This window comes from Podarcis liolepis (assembly GCF_965112155.1).
Source record: "Podarcis liolepis genome assembly, chromosome: 6".
Classification (NCBI taxonomy): Eukaryota; Metazoa; Chordata; class Lepidosauria; order Squamata; family Lacertidae; genus Podarcis; species Podarcis liolepis.
In genome coordinates, this window is record NC_139559.1 from 75246753 (window position 1) to 75263590 (window position 16838).

The 16838-nt window shown below is 43.3% G+C and overlaps 1 long non-coding RNA gene across 1 annotated transcript in view; it reads left to right on the forward strand.

Annotated features, from left to right (window-relative positions):
* LOC310710382 overlaps positions 1-1224 on the forward strand; it is a 32090-nt gene extending 30866 nt beyond the window's left edge. The window contains exon 4 of the long non-coding RNA XR_014528011.1: positions 1145-1224. This is a non-coding gene — a long non-coding RNA (uncharacterized lncRNA). The remainder of the gene's footprint in view (positions 1-1144) is intronic.
* Positions 1225-16838: the final 15614 nt, after the last annotated feature.

A 16838-nucleotide genomic window follows, 5' to 3' on the forward strand; every position in this document is an offset into this window, starting at 1 on the left:
ACTGCTGGCCCTCCAAGTGTCCCATTTTTCCCCAGGGATGTCCCTGATTTAGAGAAGCCATCCCAGTTTCTGATATGTTCCCAGAATGTCCCACTTTTCGGTAGGGCATCCCTATTTTCATTCGAGAAATGTTGGAGGGTATGGTAGGATGTCCCTATTTTCACTGGAGGGTATGCCTCCAGACATCTGAAGGCTAGCCTTTATAGGGAAGTTTTTTAATGTTTAATGTTTTATTATGTTTTTATATATGTAGAAGGTTGCCTAGAGTGGCTGGGGCAACCCAGTATGATGTGTGGGGTATAAAACCCAGTATGATGTGTGGGGTATCATTATGGAATGGGACATCCCTATTTTCATCAGAGAAATGTTGGAGGGTATGCAACTGGTGTTTTCCTCCACTTGTCTTCAACACATCACCCAGTTTGTTTCCTCACTCTAAGCTCTGGAGTATACAAGGAAGCCAAGCAGGAAGGGGTTCTGTCTGAGGTAGACAACACAGGAATGGATGCTAACTGAGGTAAAGGTACCCAGAAATAGATTCTGTTTCTGACTCTGAGGTAGATAGTCACAGAAAAAGGATTCTGCATGGGGTAGGCAGCACAGAAATGGATGCGAAAAATTAAAAAATGAAGCATTTCACCTTCTGGGGCCCAAATCTGCCTCTCCCTATGGTTCTACAGCACCAACAGAAGGATGATAAAATCACAATCTGTCACTATGGCTGCAACAAAACTGTGTGGTTGTGCTGATTCCATTGAACAGACCACCTCTTTTAACACCACTAAACAAGACCTCCCAAAATGGAAAGTAACACAGAGAATTAATTATTATCTATGCTCTTTTTTGTGTGTATTTACTTGGTAGGAGGAAGTGCTTTGTTGAACAAATTTGTTTTCTGGTGTTAAAAAAGAAAATTATCACGAAAAGTATTCTTGGGTTCGTTACGCTCTCAAAACTGAGCATTTTTCTTCTATTAAACGCTGCATCCTGCATCTCAGAGGCAGCATTATACCACATGCCACTGCGGTTGCTATGGTAAGCGTTCATGTTTTATTGAACAGTAAATGGACACAATCCCCTAAATGACTCCCATATGGCCCTAACACAAGCAACTACTTCTTTCTTTTCTTTTCTTTTTTTCCAGTTTCCCCTCAGTGTTATAAGGAATATGGATTTTCAACCAACTGAAGAAAAACACAGCCTCCTCTCTCTTCTTAATAGCACATTTTCCCTCTAGTTACTCAATGTTTTCTTTTAAAAGATTAAAAAAGCATTTCCAAAGAATTATGAATGGGATGCACCGAGGTACTGAGTAGCCTCAAATCTCACTGAAAACTAATCAGCTGAGGAGAAGAAGAAGAAAAACCACTTTAGAACATCAGAGACAATGGATGGCTTCTTATTATTTTGTACTGTGGTACTGATAGCTAATTACAAAACGTGCACAGATTCTCCTGCCCTCCAATGCTCTCGTTTCAGCCACAGTTTATGAACTGCTAATGCCTCTGCACAGAGAACTCAGATATATTTACCTAGAGCACATGCTCCCCACAAAAAGATTAACAAACCTCCCTAGAGCCACCTTCTGATGACAGTCAGGCAAAGGGACTGACCGTCCCAAGCTGAAGGGGCAAAGCAAAAGGGATTGTGGAGCTGTCTATTGGGCCTCATCCCAACAGTGTGCAGCTCCTCTAAGCAGTTTGGAGCAGCTTCTCTGCCACCTCTGAGATCTGAGAACACGGGTGCCAACTTGAATAAAAAATGGGGGGGGGGAGAGAGGTGAGCCTCACCTTGCATAATCAACCACATGACACAGTAAAAGAGGTAAAGGGACCCCTGACAGTTAAGTCCAGTCACGAATGACTCTGGTGTTGCGGCGCTCATCTCGCTTTACAGGCCGAGGGAGCAAGCGTTTGTCCGCAGACAGTTTTTCCGGGTCATGTGGCCAGCACAACTAAGCCGCTTCTGGCCAAACCAGAACAGCACACAGAAACCCCGTCTACCTTCCCACTGGAGTGGTACCTATTTATCTACTTGCACTGTGATGTGCTTTCAAACTGCTAGGTTGGCAGGAGCTGGGACCGAGCAACGGGAGCTCACCCCATCGTGGGGATTTGAACTGCGACCTTCCGATTGGCAAGCCCAAGGCTCAGTGGTTTACACCACAGAGCCACCCGCGTCCCCACATGACGCAGCGCACACAATTTGAATGGCAATGAACTGGGGGGGTTGCCCCCCTCAAATATTTTATTGAGGGAGCCCTCTAGGAGCTAGCTGAGAAATAGACAAAGTGGGCTTCCTTCTTCAGAGCTGAGCATTCTGGGTGAGGTGACCAGGATAATATTTTTGCAACCACTGTGGTTTGCAGCAGTGGCTGGTAAGATCTTCTTTATAAAAAAAAACAAACTTATTTTTTACAAAAAGCTGAAAGGACTCTCTTGAATTCTGACTCCTGGCCAGTGCCTGACTGGGCAACCATTGGTGCCAGGCCTGTCAATGAGCCTCAAGCTGCAAGCTGTCTTTTTTTAAGCAGAGGTTGGGTGGCCATCTGCTATGGATGCTTTAGTTGAGATCCCTGCATTGCAGGGGGTTGGACTAGATGACCCTTGGGGTCCATCCCAACTCTATGATTCTTTTGTTCTCTCTCCAACCATTCTTATCCAGGGAACCTGCATCCACACGTGCAGCTCCCCTAACACATTATCAGTTTCAAAGCAGAACAGAAACCCTCATGTGCAGATCGGCCTGTTCCAATCGAAATAAATGGGATGGGGAGATTTCCTGGGTAGCCATGTGTGACTCGGAGCATATTTAGATCTGCACATGAGAATGCATGTATTTTTGCCATGCATTTTTATTTTTATTTTTAGCAGCTTTGGCTTATAATTGTAATACGCACCATCCTGTCTTCCCCACTGGCAATCATTTCCAGTAAAACCAGGCACTGAATCGTATTATTGCAGATGGGAAAGAGAAAAACACACATAATCACAGCGTACCACTTATCTCTTGCTTCCTGACACTGAAGTCTCTGGAGCATGTAATAATTTACAAGGGGAGGAACAAAACAGGATCTCCCTGCTACGATGGAAGTATATGAAATGCTGAACGCTGGTAGGACTCTGGTTTTTGCTTAACAGCGGTTTTCAAAGTGGGAGTCCGTAGGCCCCTTCAGAGTTTATGGAGATCTTCCTGCGGGTCCATTCAGCAAGCCACCCATCCCTGCCAAACTTCACAATATCTTGTTGCCCAGTTCACAACCTTTCAGAGGTAGCTCATTCTAGCACAAGGGCTGCTGTAAGGGTCATGCGGGTGTTACAACCCCAAACGACTGTAGCCTTCACAAAATCGCACGGCTGTTCCTATAAGCTGGTGGCGATCTTATTCCTCAATTTTTATGTATGCTAAAATCCTCCAGTTCCTCAAAATTACCCCTGCAAAACAACCTACTCCCCACCCCCTGTTCATTAGGAACAGAAAAAGCTGTTGTCCAGGATTTAAGGCAGGGATCTTTTCTGGCCCTATTTGGAGAAGCTGGGGATTGAACCTGGGATATTCTTTGAGAAAGTAAATCCAAAATTTCTCTCCTGCATTTGTGTGTGTGTGTGTGTGTGTGTGTGTGTGTGAGAGAGAGAGAGAGAGAGAGAGAGAGAGAGAGATCAGCCCTTAGTAGAAAAACTCAGAAGGTTCCAAACCTTCGGGTGGTCTAAACCACTGAGCCTCTTGGGCTTGCTGATCAGAAGGTCGGCGGTTCGAATCCCTGTGACGGGGTGAGCTCCCATTGCTCTGTCCCAACCCCTGCCAACCTAGCCGCTTGAAAGCATGCCAGTGCAAGTAGATAAATAGGTACCACTCCGGTGGGAAGGCTCTTGACTGGTGTGTGTGTGTGTGTGTGTGTGTGTGGAAGAAAAGCAGCATAGAAATATAAATAAATCAAATCAATCTCATTCTCACTCTCTCACACACCAATCAGACCATGCCTACAGCTAAAATTAGCCCAGGTACAATGGCATATTTGTTCATTATGTAGACATTTGGTTGGCTTTGAAATTTGCAACAAAATGTCAGGACAAAAATGCTTGTATCACAAGTATTTTACATTTATAATCTCCCCATGTTAAATTGTATTTCCCATGAAGAGGCGGAATGAATTTTGGTTTATTTTCTGTTGGCTTTCAGATTTACCTGACAAGTGTTGGCCTTAACTGTCATCAGCCTCCTTAGGTCTAAAGACTTGCAAATACACTTGTAATCAAGGTCTGATTCATATGGCAGATTAGAAGCCTCAGTTTCTGCACCTCTTTGTGTGCTTCAGTCCATTTCCCACCCCCTCTATTATTATGCTAATCCTTTTAGGTCAACATACCCCCCCACCCATTTTTCTTAAATCTGCTGTATGCAGTCATAGCCAGACCTTCCTCTTGCTTCCCTCCTCCCGCTTCTAACTTCTCTTCAATCATTTCTTGAAGTAGCCCTTCATTTCGGGAATGTGTTCCATCACAACTGATTTCATCTTCCTCACACTTTGCATCACTTCGTATCAACAGTTCTGCCCAGCGTTTATTCATATCCAACTCCGTTTATAAATTATTTTCCAACTCCCCATTTCACACACCTTTGGTTTCCTTTATTCCTTTTCCTCCCTGTCACCCATACTTCATATTCTTAAAGAGCGATACCTCATAGGTTTGTTTTTAAAGATAAATTTCTTTTTCACTTGTAAACCTATTTCCCCTGCCAGTAAATGTTTCTTTTTATAAAATGTACATTTCACCAGGCATTTGAAATCTTGTGAAGCCACACTATTCTGTCCACACAAACACCCCCTCTAGATTTTCTAGTGTCTGCTCAGTGCCCTGGAAAAACCAAATTCATTTTGTTGAATATGTTCTGCAGCTTTCCTTTGGCATCTGAATACTAATATACTATCCACAAAACATATTTAAATACCTATTGGCCACATCCTTTGCAGGGGCAGATGGGGTTTGTCAACCTTGGAAGATAGACCATCTAGGAGAAGGAAAACTCTCATCCTAAACCTTCACTGCCTTGCAGGATATCTTCAGGAGAAGAAAAGGCTATGGAGAAAACCCTATACAAATCCAGAATGGAGTCCCTAAGACAGTTGGGCAACTCCTGCAGTCAAACTGGTGCCCATCATATTGTTCTGCTTTCCTTTGGACCACTTCAGTGGGGCCGAGCAAGCAAGGTCTTGTCATCTGGGCAGCCCAGGACCTCCATAAGCACTGTCCAGGTTTGTGCCCCAGGGAAGCCACTTTGGTGCTGCTAACACGGTGGTTTGGCATCACCCCTGAAAGTGCATTTCATTGTGTCTCAAAACAGATGGATGCCCACGACAACAATATCTTCTGCAAATACGTTTGCTAAACACTGCACGATCAGTTCCACCACCTCTTCAGATGCTTCTTTCAGCCACAAAGTTCTGCAGAAGTTCTTGGGCTGATCCGCCTTCTCTTGCTACTGCTTTCTTACATCCCATTTGTCAGCAGTGCCCTCTGGGATCCACAGCAGAAGTTTATTACCTTGTGAATTTCTGTTCACTAGGGATCCTGGAGGACATTGCTACCTGCACACGTTTGTGGATTTGTAGTGTAGCATTAGTCATGTCCCAGTTACCGTTTCTCCCACTGTCTCCCATGTGGGAAGTTGTAGTTAAAGTCTCCAAGTCTCCAAGGGGTCTTTGTTCTCACGGTATCTCCTTTTGGGTCTGCCTTTGGGTGGCCAAGTGTTTTGTTTTCATGTTTGCTGTCATCCCCCCCCCCCCCCTTGCAGTGCATTTTTGAGTCATCCTTTTTTGCCAGTCTGGGAATTAAGGGGTGTCTCCTCCTATTCCACCTTGAAATTCTAGCAGCTCTGCCTGTTGCTTCCAGTAAGAAGTGCCAATATAGGGGCCACATTCCCCATACCAGCCTACTTGTGTCTTAAGATCTTCTGTAGAAGCCCTTTTTTCAAGTACCCTCTTTAGTGAAGGTTTCTTCAGTGGAGCCCTGGCCTTCCAAAGAGTCACATCTTGTCTTAACATTACAATATGTTGGGTGCTAGCTTCTGTTTGCCTAGGTACTTTAGATGACACTGAATTTTGCCTTACACTGTTGTTCAGCTAAAGTTGGCCAAAAAGGGACGCAGGTAGCCCTCTGGTCTAAACCACTGAGCCTCTTGGGCTTGCTGATCAGAAGGTCGGCGGTTCAAATCCACACAGTGGAGTGAGCTCCTGTTGCTCTGTCCCAGCTTCTGCCAACCTAGCAGTTCGAAAGCATTTCTGTGCAAGTAGAGAAATAGGTACCACTGTGGTGGGAAGGTAAATGGGGTTTCCATGCACTCTGGCACTCGTCACAGCCCTCCGTGTGCCAGAAGCTGTTTAGTCATGCTGGCCACATGACCCAGAAAGCTGTCTGTGGACAAACACCACCTCCCTCAGTCTGAAAGCAAGATGAGCGCCGCAGCCCGTAGTCACCTTTGACTGGACATAACCGTCCAGGGGTCTTTTATCTTTACCTACTTTTGGCCATGATATCTGGAGCTGATAGGGGTTGGAACTGGACAACATCTGGAGGGCCACTGCTTCCCCAATCCTGTTATAGGTGTTATCTGTAGCAACTTTGTAGTAGTAATAGGACATCAAATAATAGAACCACATTTAGTTTGGTCCACATTTCATCATGATCAAACTATAGTTGCTGTCTGTACTGGCTCCTCCTGCATGATCTTACTGGATTCTTAAACTGATTATTATTTAATCCATTTGTTGCCTTCCTGCATCTCCTCTTCTTTCCCAGGTATATCTTGTTTTATGTATCTTAAATAACATATTTGTTACCTGAGAATTTAATCAAGCAATCAATCTCCCTTCTCTCGTTCCTTTCACTTAGCTCAAATAATCTGTTTTCTCTCCCATCCTTTCCTTTGCCAGCATTCCAATCTCCCATTTTACGACCAAGTTATCTTTCCCCTTTAGTTGTTATCCTCCAGTTTGCTCACAGACATACTTAAAAGGTTTTCAAGCAAAATCTTAAGCTGATCTTTGATAGATGGAAGAGATCAAGCTTGTTAAATATCACACGGAAAGGTAGACATTTCTTATCTTGAGCAATATGCTTTAGACTTTGTTTTTTAAATACTCTTTTTCTTTTTTAAGTGTGGGACTGTTGGAAAATCAGCTGCAGGCATTCCTGGACCTCCTGTTCCTTGACTCATTGCTGCGAAGAAAGCTGTAGGCCTCCAGAAACCCATAGCTTTCCCAATGCCTTGCTCCACAACCACCCCTTGCCACTGTCCATTCCTGCCCTCCATAAACCCCCTGTCTTTGTGCTGGTCAAAAACTCTGCTTCTCTTTTTGTTCCCGGTTTGCTCCCTGGTCCTCTGCCCTGCCATTCTTGCTTCCAGTTTGTCTCACTGAAATCATCTCCCTAGATTGTCCTTCACCTCACTTTAACCTCTCAAAGGGCTTATCCACACTTCCGTTTGGCCCACTGCTTTCCCACAGGGATACCTGAGGTTTAGCACTGAATGCCATTTGTTCCAATTCAGCACTAAAGAGTACGTTTTCTGATGGAAAATGGCAGAGCAAATGCAAAACTGCTCAGACCCATACATTGAGCTTGTCTCTTGGCCAAGCACATCAACCAAAGCACTTCAATGAAAAGGCCACATTCTACTCGGATCAAACCATACCTGACATGAGAAATCCATTATTAGCTTTTCTTTCTTTCTTTCTTTCTTTCTTTCTTTCTTTCTTTCTTTCCTTCTTTCCTTCTTTCCTTCCTTCCTTCCTTCCTTCCTTCCTTCCTTCCTTCCTTTCCAGATTTAGGTCTGGGAAAATGCCACTTTGTTTGTGCAGCAGTCCGTGTGCAGCGGTATCTAACAAAGTGCCTGTATTTTACCTCCGTAGCTTACCAACAACTTGGGTGGGGTAGATTTTGGTTGGGAGAACAGCAAGCAGACAGATGGTGAAATACCTTCACCAACATGGTGAAATACCAGTACCAAGTGTGCAAAACAGATTTCCTCTTCCACATATGGGCTGATCCTGAGAAGCCCTGAGCTGACATGTGGGAATCTAGCTAAGACCTGTGAGAAGCTGGGAAACTAGCTAACCATGGAGAAAGGTTCTAAGCTAGTTAGAGTCTGTGACTTGCTGCTTTTATACTTGTCGTGTGTGTGTGTGTGTGTGTGTGTGTGTGTGTGTGTGTGTGTGTGTGTGTTTTAATGTGGAGGAATATCACAAAGCTGATCCTGCCACCCACCTCATAGCTAGTAGTGGTAATAGACTTCATTGTATTTTTAGCAAACCAATCATCATACAAGTTCAGGGGGCTATGATTCATTTTTTAAAATATATTTTAAATGCCCTCTGACCACTTTGTTGCATACGGAGTAATAATCCAGAGAATAAGATCATGCACCCTACAAGACACAAAGTTACAGAAAGAAGTAAAATACAAATGAGCACAATGGAACAGTCTAGTTTATACTTCTCACAATTACATAAAGTGCAGAAAGAAAATTCCTAGCTAAAAATTTAATAAGCACATACTTATCTAGATCCATTAAATTTTGAGTGCTTTTTTTAAAAAAAACCAAAGCTGCTACAATGAATTGTGCTGTTCTAAATGTGATATACCTGTTCATCATGTGCCATTTGAAAATGGTACAGTTACTGAGGCGCTCTGCCTTGCTGTCATCCTTAACCCCTTGTGTCCTAAAGCTTTACTCTGCAGCCTGCAGGCGAAGGATTGAGCCAGTGTCAATGAGGAAGGAAATTTGGTGTACATGAACTATTCTCTCTAATAGGAGTTGCTCTCATTATTTGCAGATAACTTACTCTGTCTCTCTTTTGCCCACACCCACCACAGGAAGGGATATTGGATTAGAAATGTGGGTGGAAATCCACACAATTTGCTCGTCTATTGGAGGTCCAGGACAGAAATCACACAGTGATCTTTTTTAAAAATCGTTTTTCATTTGCAAATGTTACATAAATAATGACATTATTTACTGCCTTATTTACTCCACTGAAATTAATTGTGGGATTAATTGCATAAGCTTCGTCCACAGCAGATAAGAAGACAGGTAATGAAGGGGTTTAGCAGAAGCTGAACTGCAGCAGAACACAAGCAGTACTGCTTGGGATGAACCCAGGATGTGAAGGTAGTCACTGCTTCCTTATATCCCTACAATTAAAGGTAAAGGTACCCCTGCCCGTATGGGCCAGTCGTGTCTGACTCTAGGGTTGTGCACCCATCTCACTTAAGAGGCCGGGGGCCAGTGCTGTCCGGAGACACTTCCGGGTCACGTGGCCAGCGTGACGAAGCTGCTCTGGCGAGGCAGCACCAGCGCAGCACACGGAAACGCCGTTTACCTTCCTGCTAGAAAGCGGTACCTATTTATCTACTTGCACTTAGGGGTGCTTTCGAACTGCTAGGTGGGCAGGAGCTGGGACCGAAAGACAGGAGCTCACCCCGCCGCGGGGATTCGAACCGCCGACCATACGATCGGCAAGTCCTAGGCACTGAGGTTTTACCCACAGCGCCACCCGCGTCCCATTATCCCTACAATTACACTCTTCTAATTCATAGAATCGTAGAACTGTAGGGTTGGAAGGGACCTCCAGGGTCAACTAGTCCAACCCCCTACAGTGCAGGAATCTTTTTGCCCAATGTAGGACTCAAATCAATGACCCTGAGATGAAGAGTCTCATGCTCTACTGACCTATCTTCACCCTTTTTCATACTACACCAATGTCTGGGAGGCACAGGGTCAGCCCACTTCTTACATGCTCTGTGGCTGAAAACTTAAGGTTGCCGTGTTTATTATTATTATTTTAAAGTGTGCACAATCTGTTTTAGGGAAACCCTCCCAGCAAACCAGGACACCACAAAAGCTGAGGGGGGGGGGGAAGGGTCACTTCTGCCTTTGTAATCCCAGACATATGACAACCCTAAGGGGATGGGATTTCTCCTAGAGAAGATTGCTCCAACCATAGCCAGCTCTTCATCTCTGTCCCCTCCACTCTGTACCTTCCTCTCCTTTTAGTGACTATTCTTTCCTTGAGTTATGAACCAGATGTTCTGCCTTTTAGTCATTTTTTTAACCAAACAGAGTGGGTAACATTTGTAGAGCATTGCAGCTGGTTTCCTCTCCAGGATGGAAACATAGTTTGGCAAGTTTGCAGCAAAAGTAATATATGGATGGTGGCGATTGGCTACTGCCTATGATGTAAACAAGACATCGCCATCCCAAATTCCAGGGGGGGAGGGGGATAGCAATTTTTTTTAAGTGCTCATTTAAAAAATGGCAATAGAGGAACTTATCCATGTCCTCCCCCCTTTTTTAAAAAAAGAGAAACAGCTTGCTCAAAGTCTGGGGAGTGCAAAGACAGACGTTTAGCCTGTGGTTTGATTTCCTAGGATGCTTGTCTGTGATGCAGATTGTGAGGTCAGGAGAACACCAGGCTCACGCTGCAGGTGTGATTTGGCTTTAAATACCACATCTGTTTCCGTTCTCAGTTGCACGGGCCGCATAGCTCAGGCATGTGTGAAAGTGAAAATACTGCGGCTGACTTTTGCTTTATAAAAGAAATCCATCAGTCCAAATGTCTGGCCTTTATACACACAGCAGGCCACAGTTTAACAAAAATAAAATAAAATATGGCTGTGCCAGGTTTTCCTGGGTCAATTGGCAGCACCGCTCTGTTACTCACAGGGCAGGAGGCTGTCCTTGTCGTCAGTGTGGAGACCACATGAATCAGAGCAACTGATGAGTGAACAATGAAAACTTTAAAACACACTCGCATCCATCCTGCTCTGGAAAAGGCAATGTTGTCACATCGGAGGACACAGCTACACACAGTGCATCTATTGGCCCCAGAAGAACCTATTTAATTATAATAAACGTGTTTGTAGATCTGTGGCATTTGTTTCTAAAATGAATACCTATGAGAACTTTTAAAAAGACAATCAGAAATAGGGGTCAAGTTCTTCCCAGGCAAGCCACCTTGTAAAATTATCCGGAATGTAATAATACCCATGTTATTGACTTAAGCACAGTTTCTTGTGACATGCTGCCGCTGACCTGTAATTTTTATCCTACATGTTGCCGGCACTATTAAAATGACACTTGTGAATGTAAATTAAGCTCACAAAGGGGACAGATTGTATGATTCTGGTTTCCCTCAGACGCCTGTAGGCTATCACAGGTTCCATATGTGAAGTAATTATGTTCACTGAAGGAAAGAATAAATGCTGTCAAATTGTGTACGGTGAAGAAAAGGCAGCTATTATATTTCAGTAGTCAGTGGAGCATTGCCACAGACACTGGCAAGATGTATCAGGAAATAAACCGGCAACAGTCCTATACTGAATACCATCTTTAAATGAATATATGCTTTTGAAGACCTAGTGCACGGTTGTTAAAAGTATGTGGGTTACTTAGCAATCTTTCCTGCTGCGGATTTTGAGTGGATGCATGCTTTTTTGATCAGAGATATCAGACTTAATTCATGGCCATTGGACAAATCCTGCTTGACATTTTCTTAACATGGGCTGAAAGAAAAACCCAACAAATAAATGTTTTTAGCTTCATCACTCCCTATAACCATATAGGCAACCTGCAAATTTCAGTTGCTTCAGAATGAAGATGCCAGGCTCTTGCCTGGAACTGGTAGATTACCCTGATCCTTTAGCAACTTCATTGATGCCTGGTGTTTAATTCAAGATGGTTGTCCTGGTATCACAAGGGCTGCTTTCCACCATATGACAGACCCTCCAAGTGTCCATATTTTCCGGAGACAGTCTCATATTGATTGTAGGGTGGCCATATGTCCTCTTTTTCCAGGACACACCCTCTTTTTCCTGGGTAGAGTCGTCACAGCGTTCCATAGTTAAAAGTAGAAGTCGGCAAATGTGTCCTCTTTTTTGCTCTTCAAAATATGGCAAGCCTAATTTGCAGAAGGGATGCGTGTGGCGCTGTGGGTTAAACCACTGAGCCTAGGACTTGCCGATCAGAAGGTTGGCGGTTCGAATCCCCGCAATGGGGTGAGCTCCCGTTGCTCAGTCCCTGCCCCTGCCAACCTAGCAGTTCAAAAGCACATCAAAATGCAAGTAGATAAATAGGTACTGCTCCGGCAGGAAGGTAAATGGCATTTACGTGCACTGCTCTGGTTTGCCAGAAGCGGTTTGGTCATGCTGGCCACATGACCCAGAAGCTGTACACCGGCTCCCTCGGCCAATAAAGCGAGATGAGCGCCGCAACCCCAGAGTCGATCACGACTGGACCTAATGGTCAGGAGTCCCTTTACCTTTAACTTTAATTTACAGAAGCCATCCCATTTTCTGATCTGATCCCATAATGTCTCACTTTTCCTCATGACATCTCTATTTCCATCAGAGAAATGTTGGAGGATATGGAGTTATGCGACCCTCAAAGCAAGGAGATAAGTAAATATACAACCTTTAGAAGACATCTGAAGGCAGCCCTGTTTAGGGAAGATTTGTTTAATGTTTGATGCTTTATTACATTTTTTGTATTTTGGAAAATGCCCAGAGTGGCTGGGGTATACATAATAAAATTATTATCAGGGCTTTTTTTCAGCTGGAACTCACCAGAAATAAGTTCTGGCCCCTCTCAGGTGGGCACAGGAGGCATTCATGGTAGGTTCTGGCACCTCTTTTCCCGGAAAAATAGCACTGATGCTGATGACTGAATAGGAAACCCCTATTTCCATTGGATAAATGTTGGATGGTACGATAAGCCTGCCTGAATACTTTGCCTCACTTCTCTTGAGATCTTGCTATGCACTCATGTCACCAGTTTTTTTATCTCCAGATGGGCAACAAAAGCAAGACCTTTTGCCTGGGACATGCATAATCTCCAAACGCCTCCAAAGACACTGTATTTTTAGATGAGCAATGAAAAATGGTTTCAAGCAGCCCTTTCCATATTACTGATTTTCTGAAAAGAATGTGCTGTTGCTTTTAACTTTGTTGTAAGCTGTTACTTATTGTTGCTGATTGCTGCATTATTATTTCTAAGTAGATTTAGTTATACTACTATATAGAAAGGGAACACAGAAGTGCCAGAAATCAGTGAATAAAATGAGCAATACAACATGCAGGTCTCCGCCAGAAGTTCTGGAGAGATGTGGTCCCTTGTAACACAGAGAACAGCAAATGAGGAAAATATGTGACAGAGACTGGCCAGGAGAAGTGTGCATGCACACTTATCTGAAGAAGTGTGCATGCACACGAAAGCTCATACCAAGAACTAACTTAGTTGGTCTTTAAGGTGCTACTGGAAGGAATTTTTTTATTTTGACTATGGCAGACCAACACGGCTACCTACCTGTAACTGGCCAGGATGAAACACAGGCATGATCCCAAGGTGAAAATGGTGGGCAGTCAGGCAAGCAGGTAGATGAACTAGAGGAACAGGTGAGGCCCAGAGGAGCCAACTTGGGTCCCAGGTTATGGGTGCCCAGTGCATGTGACGTCATGATGTCACATGTGACATGTGACATCATGACGGCACCAGGTCAGGTTTTGAGACCTCGCAAGGCCTCGGAAAGGCCTCAGAAATGCTCTCCAAGGCCTTGCGAGACCTCAGAAGTTGTGTTGGGGGCCCTGCGGTATGGATGCTAAGAACCCACAACAATTTTTTGAGGGTGTTCAGGCACCCAGAGCCACCTATAGTTGGCACCCCTGGTGAGGCCTACAGCCAGATTTTTTATTTTCTAAACTCAGAAAGTGGAAGGAACACAGAGAATTTGTACAGAGGTGCAAGCCTCTCTGAAGCTTCTGAAGTGTTTACAGACATCCAGTCTGACTTCCCAGATGATTTCAGAGAATCAGTTTTCCCTCCTTTTGTGTGTGTGTATTTAGTCAATCTTTATTGAGTTAAAATGAATACATCCATACAGTATTTGCCATTACAAGCTTACAACATAAGAAAGAAAGAAAAGAAAAACGCAAGATAAGGACAAGTGTATAAAAATCGGGGGGGGGGGGAGAGAAAACATACGTAATTATGGAATTCCTCAACATTAAGTATTTTGTTAATGCAATGATTATTCACACAATTAGAAATAAAAAGTGCTGCAAACATTTAAAAAGACTTTCAAGTATTCTCATTGTTATATACATTATACCGCACAGTTACCTGTTTCTTGTAATTTTTCATTATACCTCAGTTACCTTTTAGTTTTCCTTCCTTGCGTTGACATTTTCAATTGCCAAGTGCTAAAAAATGACATAGAATCATAGCATTGTAGAGTTGGAAGGGACCACGAGGGTCATGTCGTCTAACCCCCTGCAATGTAGGAAACGGTTGCCCAACATGGGTCTCGAACCCACGACCCTCAAAATTAAGAGTCTCATGCTCTACCAAATGAGCTATCCCAGCTGACATGGAACTCCTTTGTTTGAGGGTTCCAACAAGCAGTAGACCCTGCAAAGAGATCCTGTAGTCTCTAGGGTGCCCTTACAGGGGCCATAGGATTTCAGGGCCCATGTGATCAAACTGCCATGTGGTCAAATGTTTGGAAAGTTACTTATGTTCCGTTCCGCTCCTCCAAGTATTTCTGTCATTATTTGTTTTGATGTAAGATGTCCTCAGCTTTCTTTTCTTTAGAAAATCATTCGCACAAAATAGAACCCAGAGTGAAATTTCAGAGTGTGGCTATATGATTATAGCCATATACCAGAAATGGCGATGAAAAAAACCCCATATAGTTTAGGAGAAAGGCAAATTCTCTCCCCCACCTCATTGTATAGTATTTGCTTTCGGTGAATAGGCAGGTTTCATCTGTGGCTTGTCAGTATTAATCCTGGACACTGCATCTCTGCATTATTATTGTTATTATTATTATTATTATTAAAAACAACCACCAAACTTGGGCAGCATCTTCTTAACAACAAAAGCTTCTCCTCCATGCCTCTCAGCTCTACCTACAGCATCCACCTGTCAGCTGCTGTCAGAGAATCTGTTATTAGTACTGCTGAGGGTACCAGAAGCAGATGTTCCGGCCAGCAGGATTTACTGCTGTAATGTTTAGTACACACACAGGAATCTGGCAGGTTGGAGAGAATGCACATTGCACAACACAACCACAGTTATTAACTGCTTTGGGGCTGAATTTAGACAAAACCTCAGAACATCACCTGTCCTTTCATCCTCACTCCGTGAAAAATATAGGCAGGTTCCTTTTCACTCTCATTTGCTCCCAATGTAGCCGAGAGCTTTGAAGAGAGAAGGGTTGTTGGGAAACTTCCTAGGATGAATATAAACCTTAGCATAAGAATGTAAAAAAACCTCTGGATCAGTCCAAGAGTCCATTCAGTAGACCTTGTTTGGATAATATGACAATATTTGGAATGAGTTTATACAAAATGTGGTAGGCTATTAACATTTACATATGTATTAGGATAATAATATCAAACTTAGAAAAGAATGTATGGATTAGGGCAGTGCTTTTTTCTAAAAAAAATGTTTAGGGGTACTCTCATTTTCCTACTCATATTGAAATACTGCACCTCAATGAGGCCAAACGTAGATTCACAAAATGTTTAGGGGGGTGCGTACCCCTGGGTTCCCCCCCCCCAGAAAAAAGCACTGGATTAGGATATTTTTCATATTTATTCACTTTTTTCTCTATGTATTTTTGTTTCTTTTTCCTTTTTTGTTTTCTTATTTGAAGGTTTTTCAGTATAGTAATAATATCAAAAAAGAGTCCGTTCAGTCCAACATATGGTGTCTTAACAGTATGATGTTTCCGAGAAACTAATAAGCAACTGATATTTAGAGGCAGGCAAGAGGTAGAGGTAACCACAACAAAGTGGGGTTGAGATTATTATGATCAAATACGCATGTGCCTATAGCTAAACACAGGTAGTGCAGAATGGTGCATACATTAATTTAACAACAGCCATTCCAGCTTACATTGCTGTACTTAGATAGAGATCTGTGCTGCGGAACAGGAAACGTCTGTGCTACTCAGTATAGGGATATTATTAATTGCATCTAATGCACACACATTATCTGGAACTCTGTATTTGCTTTTGGGAGCATGTTACTCGAGCTTCCGATGAGGCAAGATTTCAAGCATCCCATGTAGTACGTCTGTAGCAGCTGTAGGATTTACAAACATCTGCGAAGTCCAGAAGGAAGCGCTCTTGGTGGCTTGACCAGTATCCTGCATCGCATCATATCAAAGCATCTGTAAAATTTCTGTTGGGCATGCACAGATGGTCACCTTGGCACGTTACCAGGATCCTTCTCCTACTCATACCATATGATGCTTCTTTTTTCATGGTTCACCCTGCAGTGTTAATGAAAAGCAAGGGAGCTTTTATGTTCCCAGCCCTCCAACGGAGGTTGCCATGTGTGTAAAAAATATTCAAGTAAAAAAGTACGGGGAAATGAAAGAAACCTGCAAATTCGAACCATAGGACCTGTGCAAACAAGTACCGGTATTTCATAAAGTTTATAGTGTTTTATTAGTTTTACTGACAGTAAAGTTTGGCTCGAAACTAGGTTATAAAGGGAGGGGGAGCATTTATTCACCAGGCTCTGCCAGCATTGCGGATTAAAAATGTTCAAAAGAAAAGCACTAACAAAAGAAACAAATCTTCTGAATTACACCTTGTCTTGCCTTTAGAAGTTTCAAGCAAGCTTTCTAAATAAATCCTTAATAGCTGCTTTTAGTTTGCCATTCTTCCCCAGTCAAACATTTGTTAGCATATGCAAGTAGGTGGTTCGCTTGTTTAGAGCCTTGATGTAACCAGGTGGAATGCAAAGCTCAAATATTGGATTGCTTGACAGATTGT